This window comes from Adiantum capillus-veneris, chromosome 12 (assembly GCF_014529385.1).
Source record: "Adiantum capillus-veneris isolate H3 chromosome 12, ASM1452938v2, whole genome shotgun sequence".
Lineage (NCBI taxonomy): Eukaryota > Viridiplantae > Streptophyta > Polypodiopsida > Polypodiales > Pteridaceae > Adiantum > Adiantum capillus-veneris.
This window is the reverse complement of record NC_140942.1, coordinates 144,825,494-144,851,733: the sequence shown is the minus strand read 5'-3', so window position 1 is coordinate 144,851,733 and position 26,240 is coordinate 144,825,494. Positions and strand designations below refer to the sequence as shown.

Genomic DNA, 26,240 nt, shown 5'->3' with positions numbered 1-26,240 from the left:
ATCTCTATTGTATCCCTTATTGTAACTCGTATTGTAATCTTTCATAATAATGGAGAGCCAACGCCAAATGTCTGGATATCCTCTTTTCTTTGGAGAGCCTGGAGAGGATGCAGAATTATTTTTAGCAAATTTCAAGATGTCTTGCCGTATCAAGAGGATAGTAACCGATCAAGAACGTGTAGAAATGTTTGAGGTGGTCCTTAGGAAAGATGCTAGTACTTGGTTTGACTCTTTGCCTGAGGAAGTTAAGGGGAATTACACAGAAGTTTTGAATCGTTTTAAGAGATACTTCTTTGATCCCCAAAACACTCAAAAACTATGGCAAGACATTGTTTCTCATAAGCAAAAAGACTTAGATGACTACTCCTTGTACAAGCAAGAGTTTCTACGTCTTTGGGCTCTATGGATACGAAATGTTGCTAACCCTGGTGATGGTGCAGAATTTTTAAAGAAGGAGAGGTTCATAGCCGGACTCTTTCCTGACCTTAAGGTAAAAGTTGAGGCGGGTGCACCTGCTACTTTTGATGCAGCTGAAACTAGGGCTGTTGAGAAGTATAGGAAACTCAAGTGCTTAAGGGGAGAGGTTCCAATAGAAGGTCTTAGACCCAAAGGTAAGTCACAAGCATCAACATCGAGGGAGCTTCCTGAGGTAACGGCGGAAGTAATTGAGAAGTTAAACGAATCTTTAAGCAGCCTGTCAATTCACCTTGCACAAGCTGTAGGTCCAAAGGGACAAGCAAAGAAGTCTGAAGAGCGAGATCCACGACTTAGGAGAGTCTTGCAATGTTGGAACTGCGGAGAGTCTGGACATGGGATGTATAATTGTCCTTGGCCTCGTGGGGAGCCACGGAGGCCTAACTTGAATTACCGAGTGATGAATGCAGGTGAAGGAACTGGTCAACAACCAAGGCTTCTACAAAGGCCAAATGGACCAAGACCACCTCCACAAGGGGTAGAAGGAGTTCCACCTTTGCCAGATCCAAATGTGCATGTGGTAGAGGTGACAAATTCAAATGAGGTTGACATGGAAGCCAATGGAATTAAGCGTGGCCGAGGAAAAGGTAAAGAGAAAGAAGGAGTCACATCACAGAGTGACCATGGACAAGGCAAGAAGGCAAAAGAGACCAAGGAATCTAAAAGGACTCGACGTCGTATCAATCTCCAAGACTTCCCTCTTGGACATGGTATGGCTCCGTACAACTTGTTGGAAGACATGCGAGGTAAGGGTCCTGATATTTCATGGCCTCAATTTCTTGCATTATGTCCACAAGTTAGGAGGGATTTAACAAGGGCAGTTAGCACTAGGAGAAAGGTAAAAGAGAGTGTGCCTGTTGTAAAAATTGCACAAGCTGAAATGAATGAGGACATTACACCGGTGCTAGACTGTTACATCAAAGGGAGATTGGTTAGGAAAGGTCTAGTGGATGGGGGTGCACAAATTTGCATCATGACAGAGGGACTCATGCAAAAACTAGGCATGCACATCCATGAGACACCTGAAATTAGGGTCAAGATGGCAAACAATAGCAAGGCTAGGTGCGTAGGCATTTGTAAAAATGTTTTTGTGGAGGCCTTTGGCATTAAGAAGGAAGTGGATTTCTATGTCATGTCTACCAAGGGAAATGGTTACCCATTTATCCTAGGAAGACCATGGCTAATGAAAATGCGAGCTTTGCAGGATTGGGAGAGTGGAAAGCTAATTTGCAGGAATGACAATCACAAGAAGGTTGTCTTTGACATGAAGGAGCAATGCCAAGAGGAGCTCCATGAAGAATCATCTCAAAGTGAGACGGAAGAAGGTTGGACCGATAGCACTTCAGAAGAAGAAAGTAGCGGTAGCATTACTGAAGAGGAGTCTTCCATCCAAGTCATGGGGGTAAGGTTTAAGCCAAGCAACCAAGAGACCTCTTGTCAAGGCTTGGAGGAGGTAGGTCCTCAAGAGAACGAAGGTGATCAAGATGAAGGGATGCTGGAAGGTATGCTATCAACAACACTTACAAAGGATGAAAGAGAGGAGTTCAAATGTGTGCTAAGGAAGTTTCCTAGGCTTTTTGCTAAAGACTACACCGATGTGCGTGGAGTAGATGCTGTTCAACACAAAATTGAGTTGAAGCCAGAGGCCACACCTAAGGCTCAGAAGCTACGAAGGCTAGGAGTCATCAAGGAGCAGGCTTTACTCAAGGAGGTAAGAAAGCTTCTAGCAGCAGGGTTCATTTATCCAGTGGAGAATTCAGAGTGGGTCTCTCCTGTTGTTGTCACTCCTAAGAAGAACGGCAAGTGGAGGGTGTGTGTGGATTACCGTCCCCTCAATGAGGCAACAAAGAGAGATCACTTTCCCCTCCCATTCCAGGATGAGATACTAAATGAGGTAGCTGGTCATGAGAAGTACACTGTGTGCGATGGTTACTCAGGTTACTTTCAAATAGGGATTGCACTGGAGGATCAATTGAAAACAACCTTTATCACTCCTTGGGGTTGTTATGCTTTTAGAGTCATGCCATTTCGTCTGAAAAATGCTCCTGCAACATTCCAACGTTTCATGAATATGGTGTTTCAAGCATTCTTTGGAAAGTCAATTAGGGTGTTCATTGATGATTTCTGTATTTATAGCTCAAAATCATTGCATCTACAAAGGGTAGAAGAAGGTTTAAAGAAGCTCTACAACATGGGAGGTCAACTCAACCCCGACAAGTGCCATATAGGTGAGGATGAAGTAATCTTGCTTGGTCATAAAGTTTCTTACAAAGGCATTGAAGTGGATCCTTCGAAGCCAAAGGCTCTTATTGAGCTACCATCACCCAAGAGTCTTAGGGAGGTCATCTCATTCATTCAAAAGGTGAAGTATATGTCATGCTTCATTCACTTAGCCTCGGAGCTACTTCACCCTTTGCAAAAGTTGACACAACAAGTAGAATTTGCATGGTCTGATGAGCTTGAAGAGTACTTTTGTAACATTAAAGTCATTTTGTCAGAGCTACCAACACTCATGCCTCCTTGTTGGGAGTACACATTCTTTGTTAGCTCTAGTGCTGGGAAAGAAAAAATTGGTGCTGTGTTGCTACAACAAGATCCCCACAGTACAAGGATGCGACCCATCTACTTTGCTAGTAGGGTCATGAATGCTTTGGAGAGAGACTACACAGAAGCAGAACTCATGATGCTTTCTCTCATGTTTGCAGTGCGAAAGTTTAGATCCTACCTGCTACCAAAACCTTTTGTAATTCTCACTGCAGAAAATTTGTTCCCTTGGGTGTCATCTCAAATGAATCTTAGTACTAGGATCTCAAAGTGGATTATGGAGTTGCAAGAGTTTCAATACTCTTTCAAGGTAGAAGATAGTGTGCGTGCACAATTGGCAGGGATTCTCACTTATAGGGTGCACGAAAAGGAGATTAAGGTGCCTGAAGTAAAGACCCTACCATTGCCACCACCAAAAAGTATTCCTAATGCTTTTACTTTGTTCTTTGATGGAGCTTTTCGTCGAGCCACAAGAAAAGCAGGGGGAGGGCTAGTGTTGCTCAACCCAAGTGGAGAGGTGGTCATGAAAGAGAAGTTCAATCTACCAAGTTCAGCTAGCAACAATGAAGCAGAATATGACACTCTACTTCATGGTTTGAAGATGTGCATTGGCCAAGGGATACAACGCCTCATGGTAAAGGGAGATGCACTTCTCATTGTTAAACAGATTTTAGGCATTTGGGCATGCAAGAATGAGAGCTTACGGACAAAAGTTCATGCCATTCGTAGATTGTTTAATCAATTTGAAGAAGTGCAACTATATCATATTCCTAGGAAACAGAATGAAGATGCTAATTTACTTGCACAACAAGCCGTTGCATGTGTAAAGAAAGAAGTGCAGGTCATCATGGTGGCGGCTGCTGTGAAGCAACCGAGGTACCAGGGATTGGAGTCATTGGCTCCCATCATTGGCTTCATTTTGGAGGGTGAGTTTCCACTAGACTTCACAAAAGCTCAGAAGAGGAGACTCATGAAGAAGGCAAGCGTATATCTCTTCCTAGAAGGCTCCCTCTATCAAAGAGGGAAGGATCAAGTGTGCAGACGAGTACCAACTATCAAGGAAATTCCAGCCATTCTAAAAGGTTTGCATGAAGAGGCATGTGGTGGTCATTTTGCCCAAGAATTAACTGTGAAGAAGATTTTTCTTTCGGGGTATGTTTGGCCAAGTTTGCATGTGGATGTTCAACATTGGTGTAAAAGGTGTCACACTTGTCAGATAAATGGAAATAGAAGGTTGGTGCATGGCCCGAGGCAAATAGTGCTTGCAAATGGACCCTTTGAAAAGTGGGGCATTGATGCTATGGGTCCTCTGCCTAGGACAAAAAATGGTAAACTCTACATTCTAGTGGCTGTAGACTATATGACTAGGTGGGTGGAAGCACAAAGTGTGGCAAAGGTAAATGAGAAGACAATGAGCAAATTCGTCTACACTCACATTTGTTGTAGATTTGGCACACCTTTGGAGATTGTTTCTGATAATGGTCCAGGGTTTAGAAAAGGATTGCTCATAGAAGTTTGTGAAGAGCTTCACATTCTACATCGTCATAGCACACCATACTACCCACAGTCAAATGGTTTGGTGGAGAAGGCTAATGGTGTCATTGCAGGAATCATTAGAAAGATGGTGCAAAACAAGACAAAATTATGGGATGACTTCTTGGATGGTGCCTTGTGGGCATATCGAACCACATATAGGGAAGCCACGGAGTTCACACCATTTCACTTGGTCTATGGTCAAGAGGCTTTGCAGCCTATCGAGCTCAACATTCCAACAATGCGACTTCATGGCAAAGGAGCACAAGATGATCAAGAGGTATGGATGGATCGACTTCTTACGTTAGTGGAGCTTGAGTGGAAAAGAGAAGCAGCATATGAGTGCTACAAGAGGAAAGCCACACAAGCGAAAGAAACGCACGACAAGAAACTGAAGGACAAAGGCATCAAGGAAGGAGAGCTTGTGCTAAGGTATGACAATCGACTTGACAATCGTTTTGATGCCAAGTTTGAAACAAGATGGCAAGGGCCATACATAGTCAAGAAGGCTTTCAATTCAAGTTACTATCAGCTTATGGACTTGAATGGTAAAGAGCACTCCAGGAAAGTAAACGGGTATCGCTTGAAGCCCTATTTGAGTCGCCTTCTACCAAAGGATCTACCAAAGATCTGTCCAAAGGCCGCTGTCTTATGTAAGTATTGTTACATGAAGCATGAGTATAACTCTAGCCAAAATCTGAGGGGCTAAACAATGAAGATCTCGTCAAGGACTCTGAAGCACTCTCTTTGGAAAAGATGCTCTATGATGGTACATGAATATACCATCATCCAGGGGGAGGGCTAATGATAGCCATTTTTTCGGCTCTTTGTAATTGCCACAGTGAGTTACCTCACCCTACAAAAATCACCCAAACACTGTGGCTATCCCTACCATTTCACTGTACATAGGCGTGCGTGAGTCACGGGACTTTTCCCATATCTTCTTAAAAACCCTCAGCTAGCTAGTCACTGGGCTAGGTGAGCCAAAAAAAATAAAAATAATAAAAAAATAAAAGTATATTATGGCCTCTTTGTGTGTAAATATTTCATTGTATATATGGCCTAAATATAGGGATTTTTTATAATTATTTTGGTATTTTATTTAAATATTTCTACTTAGGTGTGTGTTTTATTAAACCTATGTACACCTTCTTTCATCCTCTTACACCATAATTTTATTTTTTTGCCAATATGTACATACTTTAACCTCATATTTTTCCTTTATACAAATCACTCCCACATTTTCACCCTCACCCTCGTGAAAACAAAAAATTGATTTCTACTCATTGGTTACTTTTATTATATTATTTACTTGCATACATTTTCCTCTTTCACCCAAAATAATTCAAGGAGGGACCATATCATATGATTCCAATATCTTTCCATATCCATAACTCCTCCATATTATTATTATTATTTTTACTCATTATTCTAACACCGTGTGCTCATTGAGCTAAAGTCCATGAATAGTCCATACACTAGTCCCACCATGTATATATTTCTTATTTCACCAATAATCCTCCTCCATGCATGGGTCAAGGGCAACTTGAATGCTTTGTATTATAATATGACAAAGGAGGGGCTCACTCTTGGATGCATTGTACAAATTCAACAAAGGAGGGGACCACTAAAAGACTTTTGCAGGCCTAAAAAACAGGCTTTTTGGTGAGAATTTTGGCACCTATCTCCACTCCGAATTTGGAGCGGTGGTCAAAAGAGAAAATGTAGCCCACGCTCTGAATAATCACCCCAACTTTTTTCATGATTTTTGGAGCTACCAGCTGTGAGCTATGATTTTTTTAGTGGACCCCAGTTTTCCTATGCTATGCAGCCACACTCTCTCTTCCACTTTATCATTTTCCTCTTTCACACACACTTCTCCACTCATCATCCCCATCTCTCTCACCACTCCTCTCTGCACACTACTCACCTTCTCCTCAACCTTGAAGAATAAGAGAAACCACGGTGAACTCATACCTCCCACACACAATTCCATTCCAAAATTGACCACCTAGTCTCATTTTTCCTCCTCCAAATTACCCATATCTATCAAAAAACCACAAAATTCAGCCTCTTCTCTTAAAAGACAGCATCATGGTGGTTGATTACTCAGCTTCAATTACCTTGTCTCTCAAGGAAGGTCAAGAGTGGAGAAAAAATGTACCGTCAAAGCTAGTGGACCGTCAACAAGCGTCAAAATTGGCCCTACTCAAGACACTTGGAGCATCAACCTTGTAAGAAATCCACCTTTTCTTACCTCTTAAGAGTTTTTCTTCCTTATTTGTATCCTACATGGATACTCCCATTGTAAATATTCAATTCCATTTGTAAATTAATACTAACTCTACTAACACTAACCCACTATGAAAAGTCCTATCACCTCCATTTCTCTCCTCTCTCTTTCCCCACCAACTTCTTGATAATTCCAAGCAAAAGAAATTAGATAAATTGCTGAAAATCTAACCCAACCATGGTTAGAGGAGTAACCCTAGCCTTCAAAATTGCTATAAAAGGAGGGTGTAGCTAGCATAAAAGGGGGGAAGCCATAAGCAAGAGCACTATGCTATAGCTTGAGAAGCCAAGCTCAACCTCTCTAGAAGGAGCTCTTGAGTGGAAGCTCATTGTCTTATGCATGTGCATGTGTTGTAATAGGGGATTAGCAAGGGAAATCTATGCCATTGTAAGAGAGAGAGTGATCATTCAATTGAGAGTAGGAAATCTATCATTTCTCCTACTAGTGTAAGCCCAACATTCGTTGAATCAAGGAGGGTGGATTTGGACTAATCTTGGATATTTTGTCTCCCTTCCAACGTGAAGTAATGGACAACAATGATGCGTAAGTGTCTTGGTTTTTTTTTTAAAGTTCTTGATAGCTTGTCTCTGGTGTTGTCATCAATCTAGCCATAAATCCCACATACTGTAAGAGGGCGACAGGGTGGAGAGGACTCCCCTGGCCTTAAGACAGTGATTGGGGTGGCTTTTCTAGTGATGTGTTGTGATGAAATTTACGCAAGCTATGTTGAACAAGTACTAATCTCACTTTGATTTGTCATGACAGATTTGTAAGAAGGTATTAATGCAACAAGCACCCCCTCCCCCTTTCTCTCTCTTTCTTAAATATATAGTTGTGTTTGCTTGATCATCGCCGATACGTTTCAAAGCAACCCGAGCACTATCTCTCTCTATCTCTCTCTCTCGTGTTTTAGTGTGTGAGAGTATTCCATTGGTGTTAGGGTTAGTGTAATTCCTTACTTGTTTGTGGGTTGCTCTAACGATTCTCCTCTTTTGCGTCCTAGTTCGCTCTTAAACTAGGTGGTGCCCCTTGTGTAGTTGGGATTTGGCGGTGGGTTTGTTGTTTTGGTTTGTGTTGTGTTGTGCCCCAGCCCCATTGAGCAGCACGGGAGCCTTGAACGGTGTCTAGAGGCCACTCTTCTTGTTGCCCACCCCGGACCGCCTCACTACCAATACAGACCCTCCTGAGCTTGCGCTTCTTGGTCCCTTTGTTGATTTTATAGAGTCGTACTCTCTTTGCTGTTTAAGTTGCTCTCGAGCTATTGTTAGCTCAACTTCTACATCTTTCTATTTTCGCTCACGTCTAGCTTTCATTTTCTCTCTTCGTTCTTCCCAAGGCACGACTGACGCTAGACTTGTCAGTCTTGATTTCTTCTTGATTTTCATCGTTACTCTTGGGCTGATTGTCATTTTTCCTTGTTTGGGCTCTCGTCAAGACCTTAACAGGAATCGGAGTTTCGTTTTCTGACCCTCCACTGGAAGGCAGTGCTCCCAGCATATTCAAAGTAGTTTTTGCTCCTTTGCTTAGGTTCTTAGGTAAATCAAGGATCAAGTGAGTAATTCCACACTCGGTGCAATATGCGTTGACCCTAATGATTTCATCATGAGGACAGCCCCTCAGCCAATGGTCTCCACCACACTTGTAGCATGGTCCCTTAGTCTATTGAGGTGCTCCTTGAGCTCCTCTTTGTTGATGTGCAAACCTCTGCCCGCTCATGCCTCCGTTGTCTATGAACAACAGTATTCTTTCATCCAAGCTATATCTTCCTTCCCCCGCTGCCTGTGCAGCAGTTGGTGGTCCTGTATTTCCTATCATGCTCCATGGTTTTGGTGTGGAGGGTTCTTCCGGTGGATAATAGGCAGAGTTCTCCGCATATCCATTGGGCTCGTCGTAGTATGCATGCATAGGAACCAAAGCCTTCTCATCCGATTCAATTACTATTGGTGTGTATCTTATGCCGACTGGTCGTCATCCTTGTAGGGGTGGTTGTTGTCCCAACACTGGTTGTGGTCTTTCTACACCTACAGATCCTGGTAGGTTTCCTGTTTGATATCTAGGCATCAGTGGGACTTGAGGGGATGTCGCATGAGCTTGTGGAGCATAGGGTCGTTCTCTCACATATCCCTTGTTATAATAACATTCCTCCGTCCCATGATTTGTCCATTTTTGTTCAATCGCACACCATTTTAGCTGTTTAGCTTGTGGTTTGGAATACAAGTTAATCTTTTTGAGCACTTCCTCTACAAGTTGCTCTTGGCTTACCGCTACTTCTCCTTTCGGTGTTGTCTTAGCAGACTTGCTTCCGCTTTGTTGTGAGGAGGAATCATCGTCAAGATCCTTGAAATCCCCCTCTTTGTAGACCGCACAATTGCCCACAAGGTATAGAGCCTCCTTGGTTAACTCATTGAATGTCATGCTCCTTTTCATATGTAAGTCCTTCTGGAGATCTGCATTCCTTAGTCCTTGGATAAATATAAGCATAAGTCTGGACTGAGTTGGCAGTTCTTCCACGGGGCAGAACTTAACATATCTTTTTAATCGGAGGGCTGCCTTTCTCACAGACTCTCCATCTTTCTGTTTGAATTTATGGATTTGTGAGACTGTATTATGAGCTATTCCCCTTTGTGATAATTCCTCAATAAACTCATCAAACACTTCCTCCATAGACTCAAAGTCTCTTCGCTCCACCGAGTCAAACCAAGTAGCAGCATCATCCTCTAAGGTTAAACCAAATCCTTCAAATTGGGTAGGGAAGTTTAACACCTCTTCAGCTCTAATTACACGCACAAAGCTGCTACATGATCTCTCGGATCCCTGCTTCCCGTGTATTTCTTGTTTACCCATTTTTGCACTTGAGAAGGTCTAGTTCTACGATGGTCTACAAATCTCATCATGGGATCTCCATGTCCTAGTCGATATACCTCCTCTGGTCTTCTGTAGTGGCCAGGTTCCTCTCCCAATGGTGCTCCTAAGCCATAATTTCTAACAGTTCTTGCAAGAGATGGTTCATCTCTCCGAAATCGTTCTAGGGGTGGTCTTCCAAGCTCTGTTGACCCCTGAGTCTTTGGCTTACTCTCTCCTTGATAATGTGCATAGAGTGGTGGTTCTTGTAAATCCCTTAGCCCTCATGCGGTTTGATAACCCTCTCAGGTTCGGTCTTGTTCTAATGTAACACCCTGTTGAAGCCATGCTTGCAATGATGGTTGAGTAGTTGGTTGGTCCTGGTAGTTGAACGTTGGTTGTCGGGTAGAATGTGAGGTAGTGTCATACTCTTCTGAAAAGGGATTTGTCGACTTGCTAGGGGTGTAGTTGTCTCTTGGTACTTTGTTGGGGCCATAGGTTGATGCTCCCGAAATTGTTGCCTTTTCAACCTCCTCTGGGAGAATACGTTTGTATTCTCCCCCGTACCTGTCAACAAAAACAATATCCTTCCCCATAGCAGTTTCATAAGAGAATAAATAAAGAGCCTTGTCTTTGCTTAATTCGTTTGGGTAGGGTTCCTTGCATCGAAAGTAAGAGACTATTCTCTCGCTTTCATGCTTGTAAATCCCCACATTCTCATTATAGGTTGGGACCCTGGTTTTTTTCTTATCATACATCTCAATTCTAACAAGTGGTATCAAAGCAGACAGTTTCCCATCTAGGGCCGATTAATTCCAATTGCATTAGCATTCTCAATAATTCCATTCCCTAGTCACCATTTGGCATGAGCATGTTCCAATACCCTTTGGTGACTAGGAGAAGCATAATTGCATTTAGCCTTGAATTCTTGCATAGTTCTCACCTTCAATTAAGATGTTGCATTTAGTGTGGTTTTTTTAGTGTTCGCCTTCAATTAGTCTTTCCACTCACGCATTTTTTAGCATTACTTTTGTATGGGAGAAGGTCTTGCCAAGAGCTTTCTGATGGCTGTCCACTTGCTCTGATCAAGTTTCCTATGTACAATTAATTGCTTGATTAATTTTGTAGCCTCAATAGTCTCTAAGATTTTTGCACCTCAAAACCCTTTTTTTTGTGTAGCAATGAGCATAAAAGTCACACTATTTTTTCTTAAAGCAATATTTTTCTGTGAAATTCATGTGGTGGGAACACCCCACTTTTACGAGGTAAACTCCAAAAAGGGATCACACACACAAAGATGCCTGACGGATCTCAACACAGTGCTCAAGTAAGTTGCATGAAATTTTGGGCCTGATTTTGAGACGTCAGCCAAGTTTTCATCAACTTTGTGAAGGGACTTGACTTCATCCTCTCTATCCAAGCACCACCGACTAAACCTCCTCACCAAACAAGTTCTTTAACTACAAGTTTGATGAGAGTGAGGCTCATCGTTATCACTTGTTGCAAATCATCACGCAATCGATTAAAGTGAGACTCCTCACCTGCACGATCCTGTAGAAATGGATTCCAGTTCATCAAGTAGTTGATTGTTGTTGTTCTGGTTTACCTGGCCTTGCCAGTTACCACACTGCACTACCAATCAACAAGGTTCACAATCTTGCCCTCGAAACTCATCAAGATCCCTCGTCTATAGCATTCTTCCATGCCGCCCCATGCTTGCATGTGACATCAGTGCCATATTCATCAAACCTCATATGCCAGCAATCCTCCCATTCAGTGCTATTGTGTTTGAGTCTGTCATCAAACTACGCTAGTAGCCTTGTACTTGGCACCCTGTCCAACTCGACCCACAGCTCTGCGACAAGGTAAGACCTTTTTCATGAGCACACACATGATGAGAAATACATTTCACATGTACTCATGTAGTACAACATTAGCCATGGAAGAAACATCATCAACACAATGGACCAATGAAGATCGACATCAACATGAAAATTATGACATGAAAATGACAACACATAAAGCCAATAAAATGAAGAAAGATGACAACGACAATAACAAACAGCCATAACAAAGTGAAGGTAATTTTGAAGGAGACACACATGACAACCTCTTCACACATAAATTATCAAATGAATGAAAAAATTTGTACTACCTAGGACTACTAGTGAACCTACTAAGTGTTGACAAGCGAGCGTCACCGATATGCATTGTGCTTCCATTGATGTATACACACATGTGTATAAGTAACTTTCTTGTATCTACGGGCTCTATGAGATTTCTAGCTTGTATTTGTGAGCCTAGGTCTTTTATGCACATTTGGGCGGGCGGCCACTTCTTAAAAAACCCTAGGTATAAATGTAAAATGCTACGAATGTGAAGGTCATTCTTTTGAGAACTAGGGTGGAGAGTAGAGAAGAGAGGTGGCTATGGAGATGGAGCTCCTTTCTCACATTGTAGCTAACATTGGGCTAATAATGCAAAGCTATTTGTCTCTCTATGCTTCTCACCCATGTCTCTATGTATTGTGATGCTTAGATTTGTGATTACTAGTCTCTAATTTCATCTAATCATTCTCTCCTCTTTCTAATTTCCTCATGTATTGTGCACTTTCTTCATGTGTGTGCTCGATTAGAGTGTGTGTGTTGAGGCAATGGCATTTCTCTAATCATGGCTTCCACATGCTTATGTGTGCATGATTTTGTGGGTGAATGTTAGTCATTAGTGAGAGATTAGCATCATGTTCTTAAGCTTGTGAGATTTGAGTGATGGATCGAGGTGTGTGCGCGAAGAGCTTCCCATCTCTTCTTGCATTTCCTATTCTCTAATCACTAAGTCCTACTCTCTCATTAGAGTCCTCAATCCATCGAATTTGGTGCATCGGTGCCTCCATGCACTAGCCGCATTTCGATCCACCGGATTGACATTATGTTGGTGGGTTGTGCCCTATGCTATGACCGCCAACATTGGCGCTATTGCCAATGATTGAGCACCAAAGTTAGAGGATCACTAGCGTTGTAGCATAGCGCACAACCAGCAACAGAATCTCAATCTGGTTGTAGCATAGCACACAACCCATTGACATAATGTCAATCCGGTGGATCAGAACGCGGCTAGTGCATGGAGGCATGGATGCATCAAATGCGATGGATTGAGGACTCTACTGAGAGAGTAGGACTCAGTGTGATTAGAGAAGAGGGAATGTGAGAAGAGATGGGAAGCTCTTTTCACACACACCTCAATCCATCACTCAACTCTCAGAAGTTCAAGAACATGATGCTAATCTCTCACTAATGATGACTAACATTCACACACAAAATCATGCACACACAAGCACATGGAAGCCAAGATTAGATAAACCCAATGCATTGCCTCAACACACACACACTCTAATCAAGCACACACATGAAGAAAGTGAATAACACATGAGGAAATTATCAAGAGGAGAGAATGATTAGATGAAAATAGAAACTAATAATCACATATATAAGCATCACAACACATAGAGACATGGGAGAGAAGCATAGAGAGACAAATAGCTACAATGTGACAGGGGAGCTCCATCTCCATAGCCACCTCTCTTCTCTACTCTCCACCCTAGCTCTCAAAACAACGAGCTTCACATTGTAGCACTTGACATTTATACCTAGGGTTTTTTAAGAAATGGTCGGCCGCCCAAATGTGCATAAAAGGCCTAGGCTCACAAATACAAGCTGGAACTCTCATGGATCCCGTAGATACAAGAAAGTTACATATACACATGTGTGTATACATCAATGGAAGCACAATGCATGTCGTTGATGCTTGCCCGTTAACACTCCTCCCTTTCAAATCTTTGTCGTCCCTAACAAAGCCATGTCATGGTAGACATTCGAAAAACGATGTGCCTGCAAAAGAAAAATGTTGATTAGGTAGAAAGATGAATTGTATGTCAATAAAACATGAGTGTAATGTAAAGCACATGTGGAAATGAGTAAATGCAAAGAATTATAAAATGTTGCATTGCCATTAAGGACAAATAAATTGCACTTTGCTGAAATTAATCAATCAAGAGTTTTGGGTTTATGGACAAGTCTATCGATTAGTTAGTTATGACAAAGGTTAAAACAACTACTCTAGTACTAGCTAAGTCAGGAAGATTATCTAAATGCAAGATTCGCTAATTGTGCCTTATATCTTTCATTAACCAGCTAACTCTCACAACTCCATACAAAAGCTTGATTTTTTTCACTTTAAGCTCAATGGAAGTCTTTTTCATTTTCTTTTTCTTTTTTCTCTTTGTTAATTTTTCTTTTTTTTGCATTGATTCAAAATCATTCAACATGTGTGCTTATTCATTAGGAAGAGAATGGAGTCTAGGAGGGCCTCTTTATTTGGCAGTTTAAGGGATTCAAACCTTTAGTATTAAGAAAGCAATCAAAGGACAACTTTTGAATTCAAAGAGGTAAAATCGCTAGATTTTTTGATTCAAAATTTTTCCCCAAAATAAAATTTAAAATCTAGCGGGCAAAAGTATATAATGTTGTATATCTATGGAAAAAGCTTAGCATGCAAATTCTAGATCTATAATCTCCACTCAAATTGGAGATCATATGTATGAGTTATGGAATTCCAAAAATCATAAATTTACCCTCCCCCTTTTTGGGGGGAAAAGTGCATCCTTTGACCACACTTACACCTCTCTTACACACCCACCATTCTTGCACACATGGCATGTGTCTATTCATCCAAATGTTAATCACCTCCATAATCTCATGGCAAATAAAGAGGCCCTCCTAGATCCCATCCTCTTCCTAATGTTTGTATGCCCGGGGCTTCTTGCTTCTCTTAAAGAAAAGCGCCCACATTGGGAACCTCTAGGGCTCTAGTACCATAGGCAATATATGTGAGTGAAGTACCAAAATGAAGCTGGTATTTCTCTTTCAGCTTAATCTTTTACACTTGTGGAACTTTTGTTTTTTTGCTTCCATTTCCTTTGTATTCTCATGGTGTTCTCGGTTGTTTAAGTGAGCAATCACTATGCCTAAAACACTCCCAAGGTCTGAAACACTTAAATAACTTTACCAACTAGGACTAGCAGTTAAGTAAATGAGTTAACCTAAATCCACGGCCTCCTAACCTCAAGGCTCATCTATAAGACTAAACTCTAGTCAATCAACCTAAGCAAAGACAAGTTTATATATCTATAATGGTAGATAACAAAACATAACTAGATGAAAACCATGGAAAACCCCAATCAACAAAAATACAAATCTCCACAAGCATGAATCATGGAAAGTAGTACACCTGGAGGGATGTGATGCGTCTCCTCGATATCTTTGGAAATATCATGCAATGTTGGGGCTCGATCTATCATGCTACGTGAGCTGAAGTCCATCTATGCTGCAAAATTATAAACAAAACACTACCACCTAGAAAGGTGTGTCAGCATAAAAATGAAAGTTTTATAACCTAAATGCAAATTAAAAGAACTACTAAACTAAGGTCTCATACTTGGATGCCTATACGGAAAAAAGTACCTCTAGTATGTGGGCATGTATCTAGTGCATCATAATCAATCTGCACAAATCAAGGGTCTAGTGCAACTATGAGGGCTAAGAGAATTCTCTCTAAACAATAAAATCTACAATCTCCTAGATCTCTGTCTAATGGTCATCGGGTGGCTAGCACCTAGCTCCATGTCAATGGTAGAATTTGTAGCACAAGTAATGGGTATAGGGATGACATCATCATGTTATTGTATGGCCAATGAACTTTGTGGCTCAAGATACCTCAATGGTTGACTCCTGCCAAGCTCTAAGGCAATAGCCAGGTCACTAGAAATCTCAGGTGGGCTATGGCTTGTGTTAACCTGTGGTGTGATAGGTGGTCGGCTCTTCGATAGGCAAACCTGCAATGTCCGTGGTATCTCAATGAGTGTAGGTCCATCTCTCCTCAAATGTGGCCATCTTTAAGCTCTAGCTTGTTGAACTGTAGGTCTAGATTGTCTCATAGTAGATGGCTGTTGTCATCCTCGTTAATGTCTAGTATACTTTTGTGGCTCCTCTAATAGACACCTCTGTGTAATGTATCTACTCTAGGAAGATTGAAAGAACTATGAGCACTCATCATGGAGTGTGCTACTAACTGAACTCTAGGAACACAAACCTATCTATGTCCCTCATAAAATCCTTGTGCCTCTAGTGATCATCTAGAAGCTAGCCATTCATGTGGTGCACCATCATGTTCTCTATGGCTTGCTATCCACACAAGTATATTGTCACTAGACAAACATCTATCATGAAGCTCTCTGCGGGGAATATAAACATGTCTAGTCCTATGGTAAGCTCTATGAGTCGAGCTATGGCTAGCATCCCTCATGTTCCCTACTAAAGTAGCACTACACTGGGGTGTAGAGGCTAAACTAGGCTCCAATGGCTCTGATATCTTTGGTGTGGCCTCCACGGTGGTCTTGTCAACGTGTTTTATAGGGACCTGAAGTGGAAATGTCTCCCAAGTCGTATCTGCCTACTCAAGGATCAAGGAATGTGGTTGTGTCTTAGCACTAACAAATGTCTGGGTGGCAACATCTGTGTGATGTGTTTGCTATGTAGGTGAATTACTTGATGGTGTGTCACTTTGATGGGTACCAATGTGATGAGCAACATTTTTTGACTCTATGGGTCAGTCTCATAATGATGGGGATCACTGTGTGGTAGGCTAGGCTCTGGAGCTACATCCTGTGGCATAGTCCTAGGATTCCCTCGCAAAGGAAGACAATCACCCATCGGTCTAGGAGGTCATCTATGACTTGGCTAGGTGGGAGATGTTGTAGGTAATCTAGCTCTATACCATGCTGGATCTAGCAGTGGTTAGGGCATATATCGCAATCCTATGGTCAGCACATAGATGGTGTGATCAGTGCCTCTATATACTCGCTCACGAGGATCGCGATCAAACAATAGCATGGCGCTCACACTCAGAGGTGATGTGCAAAGTGTGATAGACTCTTGTATGTACCTACATTCACAATTGTCAACATATGTATGTGTATACTCAAGTCTATGAAACTCTACCAGTGTAGGATGAGTATGTGTATCTAGGGACTCGTCATTGGATAGAGGGTCTATGTTTCGTAAGTCTATCTCAAGCATTGGCAAGAACGTCACGTCATACTCATTTGTAAAGGATCCTGGCACTCCTAGCCTGAACTAGGAGTATCTTGAACTAAGCTCTTGAGTTTTTGAAAGAAACTCGTCAGGCTCAGATCATGAAATATTCATAATCCACTCTGCTCACCACACAAGACTAGCATTGGTCTATCTATGGCTAATGAAATAGCTAGTTTGTGGAGCTCATCGCTCGTCATAGGACTCATGTTTCTCATTGAAGCTGTAATATTGTGTGACACAACTCTATCATGGTCGTGTGATCATGGAATGTCTTTAAGAATCGGTGTCGTCGCAACATCCTCTGAAGGAAAATGTGTGGTAGGCACTGTCATCAAGGTCCATGGATGCTCTCTCATGGATACATAATGTGGTGACGTCATCCATGGTGGCTCAATCGGTCGTGCATCGAGTGCTCTCATCTCAGTAACTAGTGGTAGCTCTGCTCTCTGTATAATCAGTTGTGCGCCACTCGTCACGTCAAGGGTGACTCTGGATGGTGGATGTGAGGATCGTGGTCTCAAGCTTGTCTCAGTCTTTGTCCATAGATCTCTCGATGATAATTGCCCAAGAGACGCGTCAATCACCGATCTCAACCTAGATCTGGAATCGTCTATGGTGTCATGTGGCACAATGGGTCTAGGTGGGAATTCTGGAGGTGTTTTATGGGGTGATCTCACTGTGTGAGTAGACACTGGCTCTAGCTCCGTGATGGCACTAGGAATAGGTGATCTAGGGCTAGGGGTAAGTCTATGTGAAAGGCAAAAAATCATTGTGTATGTGCTCCAACCATCAAGACCGACATAGGTCCTACTACCCATGGATGTACCAAAATCTACCTGAGGCTCTTGGACAGGCATCAGCGACTCTCTAGAATACATGCAATCATCCTCATCAGCATATAACATATTGTCATGCATCCATCTTAGTTGAACGGTCACTGGATGGGACTGTGTGTCAACAATGTCCTCAGGATATGCCATTATAATCTCACGTCTCATCTCTATCCTCTAGACTCGGTAGAGTACCTCTATGGAATCTATGAGATGATCATGCAGCACAGGGTGTGCACTGGCTCTAAGTGTCTGGAAAGCAGGAGTAGAATGATTATGAGACAAAAGCCTCACATAATATAGAGCAATATCATGATAGTGACATATAGGTTGATCACAATAGCATAAAAGTCTGTCGCACTCTCCTACCAATCGTAACAATACTAAATCGGAGCCGCTAGGGGTGATGTCATGATAGTGACATATAGGTTGATCACAATAGCATAGAAGTCTGACGTACTCTCCTACCAATCGTAACAATACTAAATCGGAGCCGCTAGGGGTGATGTCATGATAGTGACATATAGGTTGATCACAATAGCATAAAAGTCTGTCGTACTCTCCTACCAATCGTAACAATACTAAATCGGAGCCGCTAGGGGTGATGGTCACCAAAATCTAATGATCTATGGAAAATCTGGCAATCAAAGGCTAGCCAAGCGCTAATCTAGGGTCACTGCGTGTGAACAATCTCTAAAAAGTGTCTCTCGACCCAAGTCATGATCAAAAATCACTCAAAGTATCAAATCATGCTCTAAAATGTGCAAGGGTGTGATCAATTGCTAAAATCAAGCCAAGTCAAGATCTCGCATGTGAATGGACTCTAGCTAGCATAATCTGGTCAATATCAAGGCCATGAACAAATCTCTACACCAAATCAGGGTCAAATGTGGTCAAGCGTGGAATCTGCTGTCATACAAGCCAAATTGCAATAATGCATGTGAATAGGCTGCAAGGATCGTCAACTAGCACAACATAGGACAAAATCAAAATCCGTGTAAGAACAGGGTCTATGCGTGTGATCTGGCTCATATCAAGCGTAACTCGGACAAAATCAAACAAAATCTGGTAAAATCTAACTCTTCGAGCCTCTAAGCGTGTTCAACTGTGCCTAAATGTGCATGAATGGAACATGTACGAACTGTGGGATACGTGGGAGAGCCAAGGAGAGGGAAAGGGAAGATGAAATGCAAGTTTTTGTTAATTTTTCGTTTTTTATTAAAATAAAATATGCACAAAAAACAAATAAGCGAATGCAAAAATAAAAAAAGAAATGAATGAAACAAGAAGTAAAAAAGAAAAATTATAAAAAGACTCAAAAGAACAAATAAGGAAAACAAACGCAATATATATATATATATATTATGCTTTTTGGTTTCCTTATGAATTTTCTAGTGTTTTTTGAAAAAAAAGTTTTTGATTTATTTTATTTTCATTTTTTTCTAGAATTTTTTTATTATTTTTATAATTTTGGTGATTTTATTTTCATTCTTTGTTTTTTGGATTATTTTTTTTTTTGTCTTTTATTTGGGCTTTTTTGAAATTGTTTTCTTTTTAAATGGTTTTCTTTGTTTTTTGTATTTTTTGGTTTTTATTCAAAAACATTTATGATTTTTAATGAATTTTATATTTGTTGCGACTATATTTGATTTTTTATTCTTTTTTTCTTTTTTCTTTAGTTTTTATTTGATTTTTCTCTTTGTTATTTTGTTTATTTATTTGTTTCTCTTTCTATTTTCTTTTTTTATAAAAAAATTAGCCTCCCTTTTTTTGAATTTTTTTTAATATTCTTATTCATTTTCTTTATTTTTTCTCTTTTTACTAAACTGAATTAATTGAAATGCAAATGAAAAGGAAATTAATGGAAATGAAGTGAAATGAGATTTTTTAAAAAAACTAAAATTAAATTAAATTTAAATTTTTAAAAAAAACTATTAAAGAAAGTCAAAGGAGTTGGGGGTGGCAAGAACTGGCAGCGCAATCAAAGGAGGGAGAAAAAGAAGCGCGGGGGGGGGGGGGGGCACAGTCGGCGTGCAGAGCGAGGAAGAAGGGAGAGATGAGAAAAAAAAAGGAGGATGCAGGGTCTTTATTGGTGCGCAGCAGAGAGAGAGAGAGAGAGAGAGAGAGAGAGAGAGAGAGAGAGAGAGAGAGAGAGAGAGAGAGAGAGAGAGAGAGAGAGAGAGAAATTTTTTTGGTGTGTGTGTGTGTGTGTAGCAGTTCTAAATCTATATATATACGCAAACGAACACTACCTGTTCACAGACCAACAATTCTAGAATAATACAATGGCTTTGTACATTAATTTAACTGCAGTTGAAAATAAATTATGTACAAGGTAATGAAGATAACAGAATATATTGAGGGAAACCGCAATCCCAAAGTCTGGGACATTTTGCTTCACGTTAAGAGATCCACCATTTGTTAAGAACAGAATGTTTTAATCACAGAAGGTATCCCTCACCTGCACCCATAGCCACAAGAAAACAATTCGTTAGCACGTGACTGTACGCAGGTGATGCTGGGCATCCCAGTTGTTATCCATGTCACCACAAAAAAAACACAGTTCTTAACTAGTATTTTGTTCTTTTTGAAAAAAAGTTCCTTGGCATTTTGGCCAATCTGATAAAGGAAGTGAAAACCCATAAAGCAGCTATATATCTGGTTATTTCTCGATTATATTTTTATATATATATATATTTATAAAAAAAACTTTCTTTGCCAAACCTAAGATTTTAGGAAAAAGAAAATTTCTTCTTTAATCCGACTGGAGAGAGTTTCACTCTATAGAGGTAGGCATAGTTAATCTCAAGCCAGATCTCAGTTTATTAACGACCACCTCTTCCTTGTGGTTTGAAGTATAGAAAAAAACAATATTTTGGAACAAATCCTACTTCAAGAACCCTTTTATAAACAAGCTGAGATATCCCCCAAAAAAATATCTAAGGATTTACCAGTTTATAAACCAGAGCTTCCCCTTTTTTTTATTAATCTTCCTTTATCAAGAAATATCTATTTTTATTATGTCATGTTTGACATACTGTAGCCCAAGCCAGCTATAAACTGTCTTTCATACCATAATACACTCGACGACTCAGTCCCTAGAGCCAGCTCAGACCTTGTCCGAGAAAGACATGACATATGAGTAACCAGCGAAGATCCGCTAAAGGGAAATATATGACTTTCCTTATAGTATGGAGAACCTTTTAAACCAACCCACTAGAAGCTTTTTTGTATATACTTCAAGATGGTAGGTAAAGACCAATTCCTATATACTTGAGTGAGAATAAGAAGCGAGCAGATGATGGCAAGCATATTTAATTGAATAGCCGAGGGTCAAACCAACCATGGCCATCAGAAATCCATCACTACGTTGAATCAATGATAGGTCACCAGAAACTATCACTAATCCTCCTAGCATATGATGAAAAAAATCAAGTAAATTTGAAACCTGCTTTTTTCAACCTCAATCAGGTATGTGATGCCACCTTATTTCTATAGAATATCTGAGATAGGGCAACATATCAGAAGCCAATACTCAACAAATACAAAATAACTTTTAGCTGATTCGGTAAGAAAGGCATATGTACTAAAGAAAACAAATCAATCTTACTTGTAGGTGATGTTTTATGGTAAAAAAGGTTGAGTCAATTTGCAAAAACAATATTTACTCCGACAATCAGGTATGTGATGCCACACACTACCTACAGTAATATTAGAAGACAGGGCAACATTTTCGAAACCTGTATTCAATGACCTCAGAATAATCTTTAGCCGATTCAATAAAATAGGCCCCCGAACTAGAAACCGAATCAGTCCAGGGTCTGTCCTCTTACCCAAAGTACCTCAGCAATGTAGTGTTCCAAAAAAACCAAACTATCCAACAAATCTTATACAGCTCATGTTTTGTGAAATTTTGGTTATTTTCAGATTTGCAGTATCCCTTTCATAAGTACATTACCATATTGAGTAGCTATTTTACCAACTATAGCATCATCAACCATATATACAAACCATTTCCTTTAAATACCACACCATCCTCTTTTACATGCAGCCATACTGGTTTTTCAGCCCATTTTATGGAAACAAGACTTATTACTTCCATCATTCAAAAAAAAACTTGGTAGTTCTTAGTTTTACATGAGCCATTCACACTTCTTCTCATAACCAGGAAGAGCCAAGTTCCAGAACATGGTTATATATATTTTTCTACGGTTATTTTATAGCAACATACATCATTAGTCAAAGAGAATCTCAACTTCCCATCTGTCCCAAAGCAATCATACACTTACCACTCACATTTCTCCCCATAAACCATTAAGAACAGTTTCCGGAACAGGTTACTTATAAAGAAAAGTCTATTTACAGGTTTTTCCAAAGCAAAGCTTCACAGTATCTATTGACAGTCTTGAGAGCAAGAAAGATTTTCTGTTAACCTGTAGATTAGAAGACGCAGAAGCCTCCACAATCTCCTTCCCATTCTTTTTCGGCATGTTGAGCACACAGTAGTAAATAGCTTCTAACTCACATAGTTTTGAATGCACACACAAGTGAATACAAAGCACGATGCTAAGTGAGTATGAGTACTCACCTTAAAGAGGCTTTTATATTTGCTGATGCAAATCAGAAGAAGATACACCACAGACTCGGACAGGCTACCCACACTCGCGGTTGCCCATACGGGCCATATTCTCAGGGATTGTCCCTAGCAAAAGATCCGGTTGTTTCAAACAAATTCGCACCACACTTGCTGCTGCAATCCAAACCCTACACACAGAAGGTGGCGTGTAGCAGGAAGCACGAAACAAAATGCAGAGAAGACTTTAAATGCTACTGAGTACTCTTATGTGTATACAGCAGAGATTTTTTTTTGAGTTAAAATGCAAGGGCGAGTCATATAGTCCCAAGTTACACCATGGCAACCGAAAAAAACCACTTACGCGGTCGATACCCGGTCTGTAAACTATTACGTGCTTATTGTACCTAGCCCTCATTGATCATACAAAACCCGTTATCTATTCATTAGAACCCTACAATTAGCTTACGCCATATAACTATCCACTAGGGTACAATATTCATGACCCGATCTTAACGGTGTGAGTTACATTACTTAGAGACATCAATTTTAGGTAATCATTTATTATTTCCAATTTTGTCTCGAATTCATAAGGTGGGTCTATAAAAGACAGATGACATTTTTACACAACCACGTCCATAGTATCAGTATGGAATTACTTTTCCCGAGTTTTAACATATCAGTTTATTTGCTCCTCAGGTGTATCTATCCTATTATGGCTTACAGTCAAGAACTAGTTTTTGCCATAGCAACAGCTCACCTTTATCAATCAGGTGAATCTACTCGGAGAGCAACTTTACTCCGTTATGAACTTCATCTATTCCCGCAATTAGGAACCTCTGCTTTCCAAACTAAATGGTGGACATATCAGGACCGAGTGACTCGTGTAACCCTTTGGGGTCACGAGCATTTTAGGAACAATATCAGATTGGCGATGGTAACTGAGGCTCTGGGCTTAAGGACACGGTATTATTACATAGAACATTCACTGAAGCCAGGTTTTTCTGAGCGGTTATACCTGCTAGCTCAATTCCTACCACCTCATAAGATTTTTTTGTATCGTAGTTATGGTCATCTACTAAGAGGATATTTTAACAGTATTTCACGCACCCGGGAGTATGAGTTAGTCTTGGCGACTCGTATCTTACCTTTAGTTGAGAGTCCAAACACCTATTTTTACTGCGACAGCTGTTTGTGTGATCATGTAATGGGCGGTTTAATAGAGATGTAGATGAAGGGATCCCAAAATACTTATCAGCCAAGCTTCTTTTTGTCAAATTTAAGAGATGAGTCGAGTGAAATACCTCATGTAATTGTGTGTGTGTATGTGTGTGTGTGTGTGTGTGTGTGTGTGTGTGTGTGTGTGTGTGTGTGTGTGTGTGTGTGTGTGTGTGTGTGTGTGTGTGTGTGTGTGTGCGCCCGCGCGCGCAAGGGTGGGTGCATGCCTGTGAGAGATACCCCTCCCCAAGCATGGAGTTTAGGCCATGAGTCGGACTGCATCCAGAGATACCTAGCGACTAGTGCTACCCTTGAATGGGTGTTGTGAATGAAAGCGTACTCAAAAAAATATATAATATGTGGAGGGTGAATATATGTGTACACCACGTTGCGGGAAGAGAGAGAGAGAGAGAGAGAGAGAGAGAGAGAGAGAGAGAGAGAGAGAGAGAGAGAGAGAGAGAGAGAGAGAATAGTGGAGGGTGAAATAGAGTGCACAGAGACATGAGAAATTGACAACAGAGGATCTTTAAATGCCCATCTAAATAGAACAGGAAACCATGTATTATTGCAATGACAAAATCTAGGTATACCATAACATCAAAAAAATTATGACAAAATAACTAGCAGAGCACCGGACCTTGTGTAGGGATCGATCGGTCCACCCATCCACTTCCGCTCTACTACGGACAGGGAGAATTTCACTTTGCCGGGAGCAATCCACAACACCTCCATCTTACCTGAGCCAGACATAGATGAGGCCGCTTCGTCCCTATCCATGAACCCGAGCTCTGAAAGGATCCCAAATTCCAGTAGGTGGTAGGGTATCAACACCAACCATACCAGTTTAGGCGCCACGTCTCTTAGATCCCCAGCATCAGGTGTTTAGGACAAGCCAAGGCAAGATCCCCGACGCGTTAGCCGTGTAGGTCATTCAACCCCCGACGCACTAACCGTGTAGATGAGCCTAACAAAAAGAAGAAGACCTAGGCAACACCCCCGATCCAGCAAAGCCCCAGGTCAGCGACCCTTTAGTCTAAGGCTAAGCGATGTACGTCATCCTAGTCTTGTAGCGACGCTGCCATGAGAAACATAACACATGAGTCCAATCACAATAGCACTTCTCAGATGCACAGACAATTCCTTTTTCAAATAGTTAGACTGTACAGGGTCTCTACCCTTACACATCTACCATAAACCATCTTGATCACTTCATGATCCCATCTAAAACCCATAAACCATAAACCATAATCCAATCACATCACACGGGTGAGATCTCCACCCTACTTGGGTGAGGCACGACCAATCTTGCATAACCACTTTAGAACATAACCTAGCTGCAAAAGTTTCGACAGCATAACTCAATCCAGGAAAAAAACCATAAGCCACACCGGCTTCCACCATAAAATATCAACCATAATCCATGATGGAATCTCAGCCCTTAACCATAAATCATAATCACATTGAACCAACTCCCACACTTGGAGTTTGACATATCCCCTGCAATCAATCGGAGTTTACACACATGTGACAAGATGTGATCTTTCATGCATAAAAAGAGTCCGACCAGTGACTAATCATGATATAAAAATCCAATTTTGACAACATCCAACCATGCAAAGTTGATGCATCACATCCGCACTTCACCACTCTAGCACATAGAGCTAGTTTTAACCTAGAAAGGTGGAAAGCAATCATAACCATGCATATGAGGCATCCACATCAATCCATGAGTTCCCATACATCATATGATAACATTCCAACACCATAATCATGATGCAAAACAACTTCGACCTTTAGGTCAACCATAAACCATAACTTCACACATATGCAAAAACAACTTTCTGACATTTTCGGGAGCATGCAAAACATGCAAATGAAAGTGCTTGCCCTCAAACCAATGCATCAAGTTCAGCTCTATAATGTAGATTATCACTCCGTCACTTCACTTTGACCATATGATACTCACACAACAAACGATAACCCCTAAAGAAACTGAATCAACTCATCAAAACAAACCATAAAACATATCAAAATGCCTTGGTTAACTCACGATGTCATATACTATCCCCCTTTGATAGCACTCCTACGCATGTAGGTAAAACTGATAATAGAGTGATTAATAACTCGCATTCTCGAAATGATAACGGAGACCTAAATTCATTTATCATCAATTTTTATCAAGCTTTTCAATTGGTTAAGTGGGTTTTCCCATCTGGTGAATCTATATAGTAGTTCTCCAAGGAGCCTAGAGTCAAAAATTTGGTTAAGCGTAGTGGGCAGCAATATGTTTTTTGACCATATCTCTTAACTCGTGCGTGTTTTTCACATGACACATAAGAGAGAAAATGTTCTAAATGATGTGTTTTATCTATGGTATAAAGAGTTTGGGCTGATTCATAACGGTTTGTGATTTATGACCAAAACAACATTCCTACTGCTTCTATGACGTGAAACGAAAAGCTCTTCTTTATGCACGTGCATGAGTATAACGCATCATGTGCATAAATCAACGTGTAAAACATGATGAAACAATCATGAGGCAATCTCAATTGTACTTGGTTAGTCCGTACATACACTGGTATACTAAAAAACAATCACCGAGAGGGTGACTACGCAGAAAAAATGACAGAGAGAGAGAGAGAGAGAGAGAGAGATGATGACTATGAAGTTTATGGTTTCTCACCGTGCTTTCAGATTGATTTGGGGTTGTCAAAAGGCTTCTTGCTTTGCCGCAAGAGAGCGGTGATGAGAGCTACGTAGAGGTATCCGCCACGAAAACTTCA

General features: G+C 40.8%; 1 pseudogene; it reads right to left on the bottom strand.

Moving 5' to 3' along the window:
* Positions 1-17,096: 17,096 nt before the first annotated feature.
* On the bottom strand, positions 17,097-22,156 carry LOC147446637 (uncharacterized; annotated as a pseudogene).
* Between the last annotated feature and the right edge of the window lie 4,084 nt (positions 22,157-26,240).